Source organism: Miniopterus schreibersii (genome assembly GCF_964146895.1).
Source record: "Miniopterus schreibersii genome assembly, chromosome: X".
Classification (NCBI taxonomy): domain Eukaryota; kingdom Metazoa; phylum Chordata; class Mammalia; order Chiroptera; family Miniopteridae; genus Miniopterus; species Miniopterus schreibersii.
In genome coordinates this window covers 15,158,139-15,175,355 of record NC_138104.1, presented here as the reverse complement: position 1 = coordinate 15,175,355, position 17,217 = coordinate 15,158,139, and positions in this window count along the sequence as shown.

Below are 17,217 nucleotides of genomic sequence, written 5' to 3'. Positions count from 1 at the left end.
GTGGGCTTGATCCCGGGTAAGGGGCATGCAGGAGGCAGCTGATCAATGTATTTTGCTCTGACATCAGTGTTTCTGTCTCTCTCCCCCACTGCCTTCCTCTCTCTCTAAAAATCAATTTTTAAAAATCTTTTAAAAAATAAACAAGTACTTAACCATTGTTGAAATGAATTGGTAAAAGAGCAAAAAGAATGAATTTACTTGAAAATGTGAGTCAAATCTTCCCTGTGACTTTTAAATACTCTGAGAGAAAAACGTGAAGATTTCCTAATCCTTTTATACAAGTTTATCTGTGAAACAGCATGCTTACTCATGGTGCTCTCAGATAAGTGAATTTAAAGACATATGTTAGAAGGTGGGCAGGAGAATGGATTTGTACTCATAAAAATTCTGTTTCAAGATGGAGTCTGATCAGAAGCTATTTACATAAGTGCTTCCTGGTGCTTATTTGAGTCTTTAGTTGGGTAAGGGTGGGAATTTAAGGACAAGCTCCAAGTGCATGAGAGCTAGAAGCTAGTCTGCAGGAGGCTAGCAGAAGGTCTGGGACTGGAGGCAAAGGTAGTTTCCAGATGGGACTACTCAGTATGAATGAATCTGCTACTTTTATCAAGCAAAACCAGGTTGGAGATTTTGTATGTCTTTCTGGGAGGATTAGTGAATAGAGATGGCTAAGAAGATTCCTACTTTTCCATTTAACAACTTTCATATTTAAATGTTCAGATTGAGTATTGAGTTATGTTAATATCCTTTGGGGTTTTCCATGGTTTTGAACTTTACTAAGATTAGGAAGAGCTTAAAAACCATTTCCCATTTTCTGTCACCCAGGAGTGAGTACTTCTTCTTTCTTCAAATACCCTAAAGCATTCTCTGTTCAGAAATTAAACTATGGCAAAGAAATGCAGCATAAAGGAACCAATATGGAAACATGTTATCAAAATAGCTGGGTAAGAAATGGTTGTAACTTACATTGATAGCAACACAATTTTCCTTTTGAATGAATCAGTTTAATCTTGGCCTTGCAAAGATGGTAAAACTCAAAATACTCAGAGAGAAATTAATAGGACATTCTAGTTAACCAAATTTGAGAGGATTTTAAACTGAAGAGAGGAGATAAAGCATAATAGAAAAGCTCATAGTAGACAGTTCCTGAACACTATTGAGCACTTGCCCAGGCTTAGTCATAATGTACTTTTGCAAAAATGTAGTCAAAGTAGAATTAGTAATATTTAATATTCTGAAAAAGTAGAACTTGTTTATTTTATATAAACAAGCATTTAATACTGAACTTACAAATGCCTTGTGTTCCAAAAATTCATTTGTAATACAATGGTTAATTTATATGGCAAAATGAGTTTTGGGTTTGGGTTCCAATGTTATAACTGCTTGGTGCTTAGGTGTCTAAGCTTTAACCAACAATATACTTGAAATTTCTACTTACAGCAATATTCAACAATACCTAACTGCCAGTGTGATTTATTTCTATAGGTAAAGCCAGTCTACATTGCAGTTTAGGATATCGTAAATGATTGTGGCCAATTCTGAGGATAACAAATAGCTTAGCCAGGCTAGTGTCATGGTTTCTGTAAGACAGTGTTGGGGGGAAAATGGGCATGTAGAATTGGGTGAAATTTTGGAGTCTAGAATCTGAGACCAAGAGATTTGCTCATAAATTCATCTTCTAAACAATCTACACACTACATATGTCAGTCAAAAACATTCTTCAGATATCTCTGAACAACAGGGAACAACTGTACATGTCTCCCAAATATATTGGTAAGTGAGAGAATGCATGGAGGGCACAAAAGCATCTAGATTAGAATGATGGTAGAGAGTATGGCATTAGAGACAGAATGACAGCACTAGACTATAAACTTCAGACCAGGATTTTGTGTATATTTTTCACTACCAAAACCAAGCACCCAGTACAGTATTCAGCAAACAATCTATGCAAAAATGAACTTGAGGACTGATTTGATTTGGGACTTGTCCAATCAAAGGGAGATTCAAAAGTTCTGAGTCAGAATGACTTTTGATTCATTTGACAGTTTGGGTCCCATTACTGAGGATGCCCCCTACTAGGGAATATGGAATGACCTAACTATGGCCCTTGGTTGTAAGTGACACCCACAACTAACCCTCATGAAAAAAAGTTAAGTGGTCATATTGAGCTAATTGGGGAACCTGGCACTCTCTTCATAACTCATAATATTATCATATATTGACATAATACATTACTGTTTTTGATTTCTTTAAATTAAATATAAGATAATATAAAGTAGTTTAGAGCTCTGTCTCTATGATAATATATACAGAACTTCAAATTAGCTGGTTGTTTTAATAAATTGCACATAACATTCAATAATGTGAAATATGTAGCATTGGATAGACCAAACATTCAAGCAAATATGTAAAATTTCTTTAAAAGTTAATGGGTGCTATAGCATTAAACACAATGCAGGCATCTCTACTTGGAACTATCCATATAAATAAGCAAATTAGAAAGTTTTAGTGTCCTTCACATGATATAATAGGAAGGAAAACAACTTTTCCAAACTTTCAAGTAGAAAATTTTCATTTTGATGGTAGAATCTACAAAATATTCAATTTGTGTCTCTGATATCTTCTTTTATTTTACTTAATTAAATATGTTTATCAAGATTTTTGTAGCTGCAATTGCAAAAATACTGTCAGTAGCTAAAACAGTCAGGGCATTTTACTATCTCACTTAAGAAATATGAAACTTAATATCCAAAATATAAAAGGAACTCATGCTAAGACTGACAGATGCAACAAAATTCCTATCAAGATACCAATGGTGTATGTCACGGAAGTAGGACAAATATTCCAAAAATTTATATGGAACCACAAAAAACCCGGAATAGCAACAGCAATATTGAGAAAGAAAAAAATTGGAGGAATCATGGTACTTGATATCAAACTATACTACGAGGCCATAGTAAGCAAAACAGCATGGTACTGGCATGAAAACAGACATATAAATCAATGAGATAGAATAGAAAACCCAGAAATAAACTCACACCTTTACAGTCAATTAATATTTGACAAAGGAGGCAATAACACAATGGGGTAGAGATAGCCTATTCAATAAAAGGCAGTGGGAAAAGTGAACAGGATAAACTCAAAATGGATTAAAGAATTAAATGTTAGGTTCAAAACCATAAAAATCTTGGAAAAATATAGCCAGTAAAATCTCGGATATTTCTCATAGCAATATTTTTTTCTCATGTATCTCCTGGGGCAAGGGAAATAAAAGAAAAATAAACAACTGGAACTACATCAAACTAAAAAGTTTTTGCATAGCAAAGGAAACTATCAACAAAATGAAAAGACAACCTACTGGATGGGAGATCATATTCACTGATACATCTGATAAAGGGTTAATGTCCAAAATTTATAAAGAACTTATAAAACTCAACATCAAAAAAAAGCTAACAATCCAATTAAAAATGGTCAAAGGACCAAAATAGACACTTCTACAAAGAGGACATACAGATGCCCAATAGACATATGAAAGGATGCTCAATGTCACTAATCATCAGAGAAATGCAAATTAAAACCACAATGAGATATCACCTCACACCTGTCAGAATGGCTACCATCAATAAATCAACAAATAGGTGTTGGCCAGGATGTGGATAAAAGGTAACTCCTGTGCACTGTTGGTGGGAATGCAGATTGGTACAGTCCCTGTGGAAAGCAGTATGGAGTTACTTCAAAAAATTTAAAATGAATCTGCCTTATGACCCAGCAATCTCATTTCTGGGAATTTATCTGAAGAAACCCAAAACACTAATTTGCAACAGCATAGATAGACCTGGAAAACATTATACTATGTGAAATGACCCAGTCAGAGAAAGACAAATGCCATACGATCTCACTCATATGTAGAATTTAATGAACACACTGAACTAATAAGCTAAATAGAGACAGACTCCTAGATACAGAGCAGGTGGACAGCTCTGGTGAGGGAGGTGTTGGGGGTGGAGGGATTGAGAAAAAAAGAGAGAAAGAACTCATGGACACTTATAACAGTTTGATGATTGCTGGTGGGGGGCAAGAGGGTTAGGTGAAGGTGGAAGAAGGTATAGGGGGATTACCAGTGATGGCAAAAATACATAAGGAAAATAGAGAGAGAAAAAACTCTGACATGCCAAGGATTGGTTAATTAATAGATTGTATAATGTCATTAAGGATCCATGTTCATTTCTACTATTCTGCCAGTTTTAGCAATTTGGTTACTTGTGTTTGCAAAATGGTTGCAACATTTTGTGATCCAGACATTACATTTTTATATGTTTAGTTTCACAAATGCTTTTTTTGTGAGCAAGTAATCTTATACCACAACACCTACTCTTACTTTTCTCTGGGAAGAATAATGAGATTACCTTGATTGGCTTAGACTAATCACAGTGTATCCCAAGAGACTGGAGAGAGCAGCTTATAAATAGCTAAACAAATTAGGGATATGAGTAGCAAGGAATAAGGAGAGAATGGTTACTGAGTAAGCAAACAATAGGATAACTAGTAGTACATGTGATTGCATGTTGTGTTATGTACTCAGATGTTCTGTGTAGCCATTGGGGTTTTTTTTGTTTGTTTTTGTTGTTGTTGTTTTGTTAATCCTCATCCTTGGATATTTTTTCCATAGATTTTTAGAGAGTGGGAGGAAAATAGGAAGGGGGGAGAGAGAGAGGAAGAGAGAGAAAAACATTGATGCGAGAGAGACAAGTCCATTGGTTGCCTCCTGCATGCACCCCCACAGGGGCCAGAGATGGATCCTGCTACCCAGGTATGTGCTCTTGACTGGAATCAAACCTGTGACCCTTCTGTGCATGGGCTGATGCTCTAACCACTTAGCAACACTGGCCAGGGCCCATTGGTTCTATTTTTAAAGAAAGGACTGGGGCCAGCATAGTATTTATATTGGTATGGGTATATGTGTAAAACTTTTCAGTCACAAGTTATTGAGCAGGGTACCTAAGCCAAACAAAAAAGGAGATAGACATCTTTAAATATCTTAAGAGGAATCCTCCATTTTAATGAATGTAACAATGCTGGTCTTTAGAATTCATGAAGGATGAAATAGAGTGGTTTCTGTAACTTAATCTTAGTGATAATGTCTGTCAACTCTAGTGGGCATTTTTAAGGTGTATAACTATTTATTAATATACAAGGCTCAGACATCTAATATACAAAAGATATAGTACAAGAATGCAGATTTGTTTGACTCTCAGTTATTTACTGCATTTTCGTCACTGTTTTACCAAGGACTTTCTGAGTATCCAATACATATTGCTATTTCAGTAGCATTTGAGCTTTTATTGAGGGGGCCACTCTGCAGGAAAGAGCAACAGCTGCAGGAATCTAACACCAGCAAGCAAAAACGCACTGCAGTATCAGAGCCCAGAAGGAGTCCTTTCTCCACTAAAGTTCTTTGGCAGGCTGCAGAATTAGCTAGTGGGAATGAGTCATCAATTGACGTTAGTGAAAAAAGTAATTGCCACAGATAGATTTTCTTCTCTCTTCCTCCCCTTTTTTCTCCTTTTAGAAGATTCACTCATTACCTTTTCATAACCATAATGGCACAGTGACAGGAATATCTGCCTTATTAATGTCTTTTTCACACCTGAAGTGTCAAGATCATCGCAAATAAATTTTTGTTATTCCCAGAAAATTTTAGATAAGAAATAGAAAGCAAAGATTTCAGATGAATGTCTGAATGATATGGAGATTTTATGCTTTCTTTTTAGTCTTAAACAACATTGTTATGATTATTACAATATAAGTGGCATTACCAATGTATTTAATATTTCAGGTGCAGGAGAAAAAAATTTTATATATATTTTAAAGCAAAAATATTAAAAATATCTCATTAAAAATTTTTTTTTCTGTAAGACCTCATTGAACTTTAAAAATTTTATACTTACTTAAAATTATTAACAAAACTTTACTTCATGAATAGTTATTAGCTCTAAATTGCACTTTTATTTTACACATTGTCTAGCATTTTTGCCAAGTCAAAGAAGCTGGCCATTTTGTAGACGAGCATGAATTCTTTTGGGGGTTTTAATAGCCATTGAAATTCCAGCCCCAAAGTTTCTATCTCACATGAAATTTATAAAACAGCAAATATATGGGGATCCAAAATTTGCAACATCAGTTCTCACATCCTAGAATAGCCAATGTTTATATTATGCAGAGTGCCTGATAATTAGTTTTTTTGTACCTTCTATCAGCTATCTAAAAATTTCCAAGTTAGTTTCAGTGGGCTGTACTGTAGGAGCTAATCACCCAATACTTAAGCAAGATGTCTGTGCATCCATGCTGTTTAGAAAAAAAAAGGAAAATAATATAGATAACTAGCTTTTTTCACTTAGCATAACGCTCTCCAAGTCCATTCCCACTGTCATACAAAGCCAAATTTTCTTTTTTTTCACAGCCAAGTAGCATTCCATTGTGTAAATGTACCTTAGCTTTTTTATGCACTCATTCACTGACGGACACTTGGGCTGCTTCCAAATCTTGGCTATTGTAAATAACACTGCAATGAATATAGGGCTGTATATATTCTGTCAAATTAGTGTTTGGGGTTTCTTCTGATATATTCCCAGAAATGGAATCACTGGGTATAACAGAGCTCCATTTTAATTTTTTGAGGTAATTTCATACTTCTTTCCACAGTGGCCGCACCAATCTGCATTCGAATTAACAGTGCACGGGGGGGGGGGGGGGGGGGGGGAGGTGAAGGGATTAAGCAAAGAAAAACAAATTCACAGAAAATAGTAAGGTGATTACCCAAAGGGAAGGGAGGGTGAGGGGAGGTAGAAGAAGGATAATGGTAATGGAAGGAGACTTGACTTGGGGTGGTGAGCACATGATGCAATATGCACTTGATGTATTTTAGAATTGTGCACCGGAAACCTATATAATTTTGTTAACCAATGTCACCCCAATAAATTCAATTGTAAAGAAACAAAAAAGAATATAGATAACTAAAGGCAAGGCAAAAGGTTTAGATAAACATAATTGAATTTTTAATGTACAAATTGTTGAAACTAGTTTAAATGTGAAACGTGTTGGCAAGATCTCTATCTCACATGAAATTTATAAAACAGCAAATATATTGAAACCTATTTTATAAAAAAAACCTGAATCTACACTTGAATAACAAATAATATCAGGACAAATAAGGAAGCATAGAGAACTATGATTTGAAACTTCGTTAATGCAAGGATTGGAAGAATGGCATTGGCTGAAAATCCATATAGCCCATTTTGTTAATATTCCCACTCTTTAGATTTACGTTATTGAAAAAAGGCTATGAACTACCAACACATCATATCTTTTAGAACAGCTGCGTATAAAAAAGAATCTGGGCTGAATGAACTATGACTCAGACTTAATATTGTAAGCAAGACCTTGATTTCATACATTAAGTCACAGGTAAAAATCTATGCATTGTCCAATAGCCATGCCCTGCCTTAAATGACTGGATGGAATCTGCCCAAATTCAAAGAATAATTTACTCTTACTCAAATGCTAACTTACCTCAATTTTGATAATAGAAAATAAACAAAGCAGTGAATGCATTAGTAGCATTACACTGTATTGTGAAATATATGGAGTTGATTTTAAAAGGCAGGTGAACTGTTTTTTCACTTGACTGTGGGTTTCTGTATTCTGCTTAGCTTGAGTCTGAGGTTAATTGTTAACCCCTTTACAATTAGCTCTCTTTTATAATGTGTTGGGCACTTTGGTTAATTTTGAATGGGTCTAAATGATATTCCATAGTTGCACTAACTCCTTCTGGTTATTTGTAGATAGAGGCAGCTATTTGCAAAGATTCGGGTGCAGATAGGGCATGAAGAATAATTTCAATACATAGTGAAAAGCATAGAGATACAAATTAAATGACAACTTCTTGTATGGGAGAAAACATTCACAGCCAACAACTAGAAGGATCAGCATTTTTTAATGGGTTCTCTTTCTTTGGCTCCATGGAGAAAGAGTAGTTCAGTCAGATATCACCAGCATTAAAATCATTACCCAGTATATGGGCAGATGGCTGGCCGATAATTGTTTATATGGACAGATGGCAGTTCCTTGTACCCTCTTTCTAGTTTTCTGTGTTTTTAAAACTCAGCAGTTGCAATGCAAAGCCTTCATAGGACCATAAAATACACACCACTTTAAATAACTCTGAACCAAAATTTTGACTGATGTGCTTAAAAGAAATATTCACAGTTTCAAACTCAATCTGTATAGGGATGCTAGGTATGGCTCTGTAGGTTATAGCTTATAGGAATAGCAGGCTAGGTCTACACACAGACACAAAAAGTGGCATCAATAAAATATAGAATTGAATCTAGTCATATATTTTTACCCTAAACTAGACAAAGGCAAAATTTTCATAAATAATAATCAAATACCAGCATTTGTTGAGCACTTGGCTAGCATTCAAGAGAGCTACAAAAGAAGTGCCAGACCTTGTCCTCACGTTAGTTAGCTGGCAATCTAAATGGAGAGTGAAATGATATCCAGAGAGGGATCATTTAAATACAAAGCAGAGGATGCTAAATGCTTGTATGTAACCCAGACAGTAAATCTAGAGAAGATCAAATAGAGTGATCACTGTGGACATGAACACAGTCCACAGAAATGGGTAGGGATATACTGGGTAAGGAAAGGATCAGCAATGGTTTTGCATGTGGAGAGAATGGTATAAGCAAAGATACAGGCGGAGAGGTATAGATCTAGCCTAAAATCCTGTATTCTTGATTATTGCACAGTATTTCTCCTAGTTCAGTCTCCTCTTATAATGTGGCAAGAGTAAACAATATGTCTCGTGGATTAATGTAAAAGAATAATATAAAAGAATTATAGCTGAGCCTGAATATGTGGGAACTTGAGTTCTGGGCTACAGATTTCAGACATTGTACTTTAAATAACTGGGAGTGTCACTGAAGGTTTTTGAGAAAATATGATGTGTGCAAATGTTATTTTCAAGAAGATTTTGTTTGGTAGGGTTTTGTGAAGTAGAGTGGAAAGGATGAGACTGAATAGGACTCATCTAGGAAATTATTGCCATACTTAAGACTAAAGATAATAAATCTCTATACTAGTGTAGAAACCATGGGCAAGGGAAGAAAGATAATAGCCACTGAGAAGGAAGAGTCAACATAATATGATGATAGGCTACATGTGAACAGCCAAAATGAAGGGCAAGAGTCAGATGAAATATTTACAACTCGAGTGATTAGAAAAATATTTTTTTTATAGTAATAGAAATAACAAAGACTGAGAGGAGAGGGGGAGGCACGCATATGATTTTATGCTTGATATGCTTTTGAGATATCAGGGTGATGTGCAAAAGTCAAGTGGAGATGATTTGTATAAAAGGCAGGTATAGAGGTAAAGATTACAGATTTAGTTACTAGGAGTAATAGTTGAAATGGTAAAAGTGGATTAGATCAGAACATATTTTAACATTTTCTCCCTGTGCATGCATGTGCGTGGGGGCATATATAATGTGTGTGAATTTTGTGGTATCTGCAGCTGCAAGCTTATATTTGTGTATTCTTAGAGAGTACAGAATTTTACTTATTTTTTAATTTTATTATTCTATTATAAATAATGGCATAGAGTTTGCAGGAAAAGCATTCACTTGACTGGATGTTACATTCAGAAGAGGCTGCCAAAAACAAACCACAGCAAAGAAAAATATATGTGTATGATTACATCAGCAGAAAAATGTAGTTTTGATTCAACTGAAAATTTTTTCTGCATTTCAAATGAAGCAAATGCAGTAGTAGTAATGTTATATCAAGGGGTTTATTTTCCCTAAATGGTTCTTATCAGGAACTAAAATAAATTTTACAGTGATTTTGCTTTTACTCTTATTTGTTTTCATCACAGTTAAATTCTATTTCAAATCCCCAGAATCCTTGACATATATCAAATTCAGGGTATATAAACCTCCCCCCTCAAAAAATCACAGACAGATTTAATATACTTTAAGCTTTGGGACTGAACACATAGACTTCTTGATATGGAGGTTGATGCTCCTCTTTGTTCACTGGGCCTGAACCCAAAATGATATGCAGTGTTTGAACTGGAGGAGGGAGGAAGAGATAGAATGAGCTCTGTGTTATTTTATTTAAATATAATCATTATTTAGAGTTTGAAGAGGCACTAGACATCATATATTCCAATCCTTACATTGTTTATGCTCTAAGCAAACATACACAAACTTCTATTTGATTGTTCAAAGTGATAGGGAATCACAGCTCTATTTTTAGAAAACTGAGCAAGATAAAGTTCTTGACTATACTGAGCTGAAATAAGTACTTCAACTATGAGTTATGAGTGATGGCTTAACTTTACAGAGAGACAAAAATATTAGACCATTTTGTGCTTTTTCAGTTGTCATTTTAATTTGGGTTCTCACTTATCTGTGCCCTCTTACCAACCAATGCTTACTGCTATCATAGACTTGCCTAACAATCAGTTAATAGAGATGGTGAGAAGGTGCGTGGACATTGGACTGTGAACTCGTTGAGTGTGGGGATTATACATTACTACTCATTTTATCCCCCATAGATAGCAGCTAGTTCAGTATCTGGCACATAGCAAAGTGCTCAGTAAATGTTTAATGAAAGGAGGAAGAGAGGAAGAAAGGAGAAGAGGAAAAAAGAAAGAAATATATAGGAGAGTGATTCATATTATCTTTGCCAATTCTGATGTTTAACATTGGTGCAGTGTGTCTTGGTTGACACACTGTACATATTTACAGAAATGTTTACATATATATGTACATGTATAAATGTATATTATGTATATATATATATACATTTCTATAAATATAAATTTACTTGAATTATTTATATAAGATTTTTAGTCTAAACTTACCTTGATCTTTTGTATGCAGGGGTATATTTTTCTTTGAATGATAAGACTTTGTGTTAACAAAAGAATCTCCTGAAATGCCTCAAACTCACTTTTGGAGTCCTAGCACTGAATCGTACTGCCATTATTCTACCTAAACACATCTCATCCTAAATTTAATGACTGGAGGGAGTTGTAAGAAACCGTAACATCCATCGTGGTGCTATGAATCTTCAAGGGATTACTCTGATGTTAAAAGAGAATCATACAAACAAACACAAAACATTGATGCCCTCCATTACAATATAGCTACATTATTTAGAAAGGGAAACATGAAGATTTAATCAATCAGTAATGAACAAGCTAAAATATCGGATCTTTATTTTCAGTTTCCTAAAAATTATCTGAAGGAATATAGGGATGCTTTCTTTGGTTGGTGTAACTTTTGCATATCTTTGCACAGATGGAGAAGACTACGATAAGAAAGGGTAGGGAAGCTAACCCCTAAATAATTATCATGGCTGCCTTGATTTCCATTTCGACATAGGGTTTCATTGTTATGTGTAAATCCCAAGACAGTATAAATTAGATTTTTATATTGATACCATTTGACATCCTGACAGAGAAAGTAACTTTAAGTCTGTTGGAGAACCAGATTAGCAGTCAAAATAAGGTATTAAAAGTCCCTATTTGCTATGTGTCAACCAGCGTAGTAGAAAGAGGTATCTTCAGGATATTGTGCTAGTGAGAAAAATCAACCAGGAAGCCAGCTGCTTTTAGTAAGTTTTAAAATTTAGTACATAGAGAATAGGGCAGGCAGCCTCTTTTATAGCAAATGCTTTAGGGTTACAGAAAATAAGGATATTAGTATATTGGGAAGGGTATTAGGAAGAATCAAGGTGGTGGAATAGATGGCAGCTGGATATGCAGTTAAAGAAATTGCAAAATAAACAAGAGCTTTATTGGAGCAGAAATGTTAAGGAAAACCATGCAATGTTATATTCAATTATGTCAGGTACAACACTACTTTGTTCCAAATACACACATACTCCATTCTATACATATACTTATACATTAGCTCCCTTCCTTCTCATGTATATGCATGTACACCTACACTTCCATTAACTCAATCATACTATAAAGTCTGCATGTATACATGCATATGAAAGTGTGTGGCAAATATGTTTGAAATCACCTCTGAGAAGATAACCTGTTTTAAAAAGTCTAATTCAGCCCTGGCCGGTGTGGCTCAGATGGTTGGAGCTTCATCTTATACATGTGACAGGCAAATGACCAATGTTTCTCTCTCACTCCTGTGTTTCTCTTTCTCTGCTTTCTCTCTCTAAAATCATTTAAAAAAAAAAAAAGTCTAATTCAATCTTTAACTGGTGAGATTCTATGTTTTGCTACACAAAGAATTATAGTGCTTATTGTATATCAGGCATACTTTCATATATGAACTCATTTCATCGTCATATCAATTCTATGAAGTAGATACTTTTATTATGATTTTCCATTTAAGAGATGAACAAACGTAATTCCATCTCCATGTTTATCTTTGAGTGAGGTGTTTTTCTGCCATCCTCATACTTCAGTTACTGTGATGGTAACTCTTGTCTAAGATGCCTTTTGGGGTCTTCCCTGGGAAAGATGCCTACCAGTCAAGAGAGATGGGGTAAACCTAGCCATTAGGTAACCTTGTATCTTATTGCCTTTAGCAAGTACTATTTGACTTCCATCAAGTATTCACAAAAGTCAAGTTCACTTCCTCCTTTAGTGACATAGAACCTGCCTATTTATCTTTCCTCTTTCTCCTTTCAAGAGTCTAGAGCATATAAAAAATATCCTTCCTTCTATTTCCCTATGCAGTTGGTGTAGCATACATCTTTGCACACTGAAGCAACTAAGTTAAGGAATAGTTCACCATAGGTTAACTTATTCTCCTACCTAGCACATCTCCAGCTCTTGTCTTAGCAAGTAATCCTTGTTTAGAGAATTCTCATGGGTTTTAAGAAGGTAGTGAACCCTACTAATAGCTATGCTCATAGTAAGATAGAAGATGACCTTTCAGATTTGGGACTGAGATAAACCATTCATACTGTACCTTAGCTGAAACAGTGTAGTGCTGGATAGGTGCCTACAGGAGCTGGAATTTGGGAAAAGGCTAACTCTGCTGCTTTTCCCATTACATTTAAGAAATGACAAATCATTGGCAATGATAGGAAAACCTGTCCAAACTGTTGCTACACCAAATAAATTTGGAACATATAATAATTAAAATATATGAAACATAGGGCATGGTTGAATAAAGATTTTCTGTATTGAAAAGAGCCTTAGAGATCACATAGTCCAATGGCTTCAATTTCCTTATTTGTGTAATATGGAAAAAAGAAAGACTATGTCTTATTTATCTTTGTCACTTGAACACATGGTGTTCAATACATGTTTGTGCAGCTGTTTTATACTGAGAATTGTGAGTGACCTGCTCAAGAATACATAGCTAGTAATGGAGAAAACTGGATTAGAACCCTCATTTTATGCCTGTAACCTGTGTTTCTAGCTGCATACAGCAGGAGAGAGCCTATTCTAAAAATCAAAGTTTGAACCTCTAGAACATTACACTATGCAGCAAAAGCCTACTCAACCTTAGATGCCTATTTAAGTGGATATCAGTCCAACCCTCTGAAAACTGGTGGTAAGAGAATTTGGGGCATTTACTTCTAGCCACTCTTCTTAACCTTTGTTTGTTTTCAAAATAGAAAGGCCTCATGACTCTCTAATCCATAGATGTGAGACTTAATTTCTCTTCTTCAGGGATAAGCAGTTTTAAAAATGTGTAAACATAAGCAAATTCATCCAGAGAGGACAATGTCCTCACATTCCCATTCTCCAGGAGTTCAGAGTGGGAAAATACAGCTCTTCATTTTAGCTATAATTAATTACTTTGAGAGTATTACCTATTTCACCTGAGGGACCACAAAGAAAGAGTAAAAAGCAGGCCAAGTTATAACAAGGCATCATTCCCAGCATATTGCAAGCAGCAAGTGACACTTAAGGGAATAGCCACACAGCCTCAGTCAAACAGTGTGTTTTCTCAGGTTAATATTATTGGAATTATTAACTTCTGAATTGCTTCTAGAAGTAGCTACTTTGTACATGACGGGACCCCTGTGGTTAAGTGGAAAGAAAAGCCAATAAATTACCAAGCAGCACACATGATTAAAGAGCGGAGCTGGGAAAGAAAATGTTTGAGGTGTTCTAAATTTGTGGTCAGCACAGAGATAAATTAAGGAATATAAAAAGATAACCAAAGGCCCATATGTACTAGTATTGCCCACCCCAAGCCTTGTCAACTGCAATCCTGAGAATTTTCAACCAACAACAGGATCAGCAGTTCCCAGTCTTTGAGCCAGTTCTGACAGAAGCATCAAGAAAGTCAGTAATAGTGAGAGTCTTATGTGCCAGACATTGTTCAAAACTCATCAAGATGAAATTTTTCAGTCCTCACAAGAACCCCATGAGGTTTTACAGAGGAGTAAACTGATGTTAAATAATGTGCCAAATGCCTTAGTTAAGACAATTCTAGCTGCTATAATATTAATAAGTGTCCCCAAAGCTCAATACTTAACAAGAGTGTATTTTTTTCTCTCTCTCTCTTTTTTTTTAATCCTCACCTGAGGACATGCTTAGAAAGAGGAAGGGGGAGAGAGAGAGAGAGGCGGAAACATCAAAGTGAAAGAGAGACATCCATCTGTTGCCCTCTGTATGCTCCCTAACCAGGGGCCAAACCTACAACCTAGGTATGTTCCCTGACCGGGAATTGAACTGCAAACCTTTTGGTGCACAGGATGATGGTCAACCAACTTAGCCACCCCAACCAGGCCGAAGTGTATTTCTTTCACACAAAATTTAGCACAGCTTGTAAATTACAAAGTACCTTACTCAAAGTCAATTGCTTCATAATTGAATTAATTTTCCAACTCGCCATCATTATTGCAAAACAGGTACTTTAGCCCTTATATATTAGAGCAAAGGCAAGTTACATCCCTCAAACAAAGAATGGCTACATCACCTCTATGATTTTGATAATGATGAGATAACAAATGTGTTTAAATTGGTACTATAACTATGTAGATTTAAAAATTAGTTTTAGGAGCAAACATAAAACATCCCTAATAATAATAATGATAGAACTTAAGACATGCCAGACATAGCTAAGTGCTTTATATCTATCTTTCACTTAACTCTTACAATCTCCCACTTAAGAAAGTCCTGTTATTGTCATTTTAAAAAATTGTGAATGTATTTCTCTCTTTTATCTATTATTTTTTATGTTTTTATTGTAAAATAAAATGTGTTATGAAAATACACTGAACAAATATATGGCATAATGAGTTACTATAAGACAAACATAAGTAAACTCAGCTCAGGTCAAGAAACAAAATTGTGCCAGCCACCCCAGAAGGTCTTCCATTTTCCATGGCTAGTCAAAAACCTCTTCCTTCCCCTCTAAAATAACTTCTATCTTGGTTTCATAGTAATCACTTCCTTGTATTTATTTATAGCTCTATTTTTATGAAATTTGTTATATTTTTGAAATTTCTTTTTATCTATAGACTTCCCTTCCTACCCATTACTTTTATTAAGATTTACTCAATGAAGCCCGGCTGGGCATGGCTCAGCAGTTGAGCATCGACCTAGGATCCAGGTGATCGGGGTTCAATTCCCAGTCAGGGCACATGCATGGGTTGTGGGCTCGATCCCCAGTCAGGGGCATGCAGGAGGCAGCCGATCAATGACTCTCTCATCATTGATGTTTCTCTCTCTCTCCCTCTCCTTTCCTCTCTCTGAAATCAATATATATAATTTATTTATGTATATATAAAGATTTACTCAATGAAGAACCCAAAGGATATGTTGCACAGGCATGGTATATTGCATGTTCCCTTGTCCTTAGTATTTTCTGGAAATCAGCACCTGGATCTCAAGCCTACATCAGACTGAAGTTTGTTCTCTTTAGTAAAACGATAGGCAGTGTACTTTAATCATGAGGCACACAAGTGTTTGGTTCAATATACTCTTTGTGTGTTGTTAGCAGTTGTTAATGTTCACTGCCTAGATCAAGTGATTAATTAGGGATTGAAAAATGGTAAAATTTTAAATTCCATTATAGAATTAGTCTATAGATAGTTCTTTATGAATAGATGCATCTTCTTATTTACCAATTGATTAGTGAGAGTTAAAATTCACATAGAAGGGGCAGGATAAATACTTCATCTTTCATTCTATTTACCTGTTTCAATATAAAGAAAAGTGAACTTCCAAACATGAATAATTCATTTTTAATATCATTATGTACTCATGGATTTAACATATTTAATGAATTTTAAGCCATTGTAATCTTGTTTTGCAATATTTAATTGACATATGTATATCACATAAGATTTAGAATTTTAAGCATTTTTAAGTGTACAATTGAATTCAGTGGCATTACATTCATAATACCATGTAACCATCATTACTATCCACATTCTAGTTTTATGTGGGTTTTTACCATGACAGAGTTTTGAGTTGGGTCAAAAGCCTTTTTTTCATCAATTCAGAAAATCATGTGTTTTTTCTTTCTTCTCTAATGTAGTGTATTACTTTGATTTTCTAATATTAAATCATTCTTGTATTCCTGAGAGAAATCTGTTTGGTAATGGTGTGTAATGTTTTTAATGTGCTGTTGAAATCAGTTTGCTAAAATTTTGTTTAGGACTTTTGCATCTATATTTATAAGGAATATTGGTCTGTAACTCTTTTTTGTGATTTTTTTTTTCTGGTTTTGGCATCTTAAAATGAATCAGCAATCTTCAAGAGAATAAACTGAATCTGTGGAAGAGTAAAAAGGGCCAGAGGCTAGTGAAGAAAATAAGCAACAACTGAAGGAAAGCAACAGTGAAGAAAAAAGCTGAAATGAAACAAATTGAAAAGCAACATCAGAGAAGAGTAGTATAGCTTCATTTCTGAAAGTAGTGACGGCAGTGCCATGGTTATGGAAGCAGAATTATCATCAGCTCCAGGTCCAAACTAGACTAGAACACAGGCAGGATAAAAACAGAGCTATATGAAGTTACCCAGAGCAAGTGGAGGTTCTTTTGTCTTAAGGGGCACCTGGATATCTCAGCTGGATTTTGACTACCTCAACTGAACATCCCTCAGAAACTCCATGACAAGGAAGAGGCTATTCTGTGGCTGTATATTCATTTTCTTTTCACTGTCACCATGGGACTTATTGCCAGTCATCAGAGGAGAGAAGAGGAAGGTCTAATA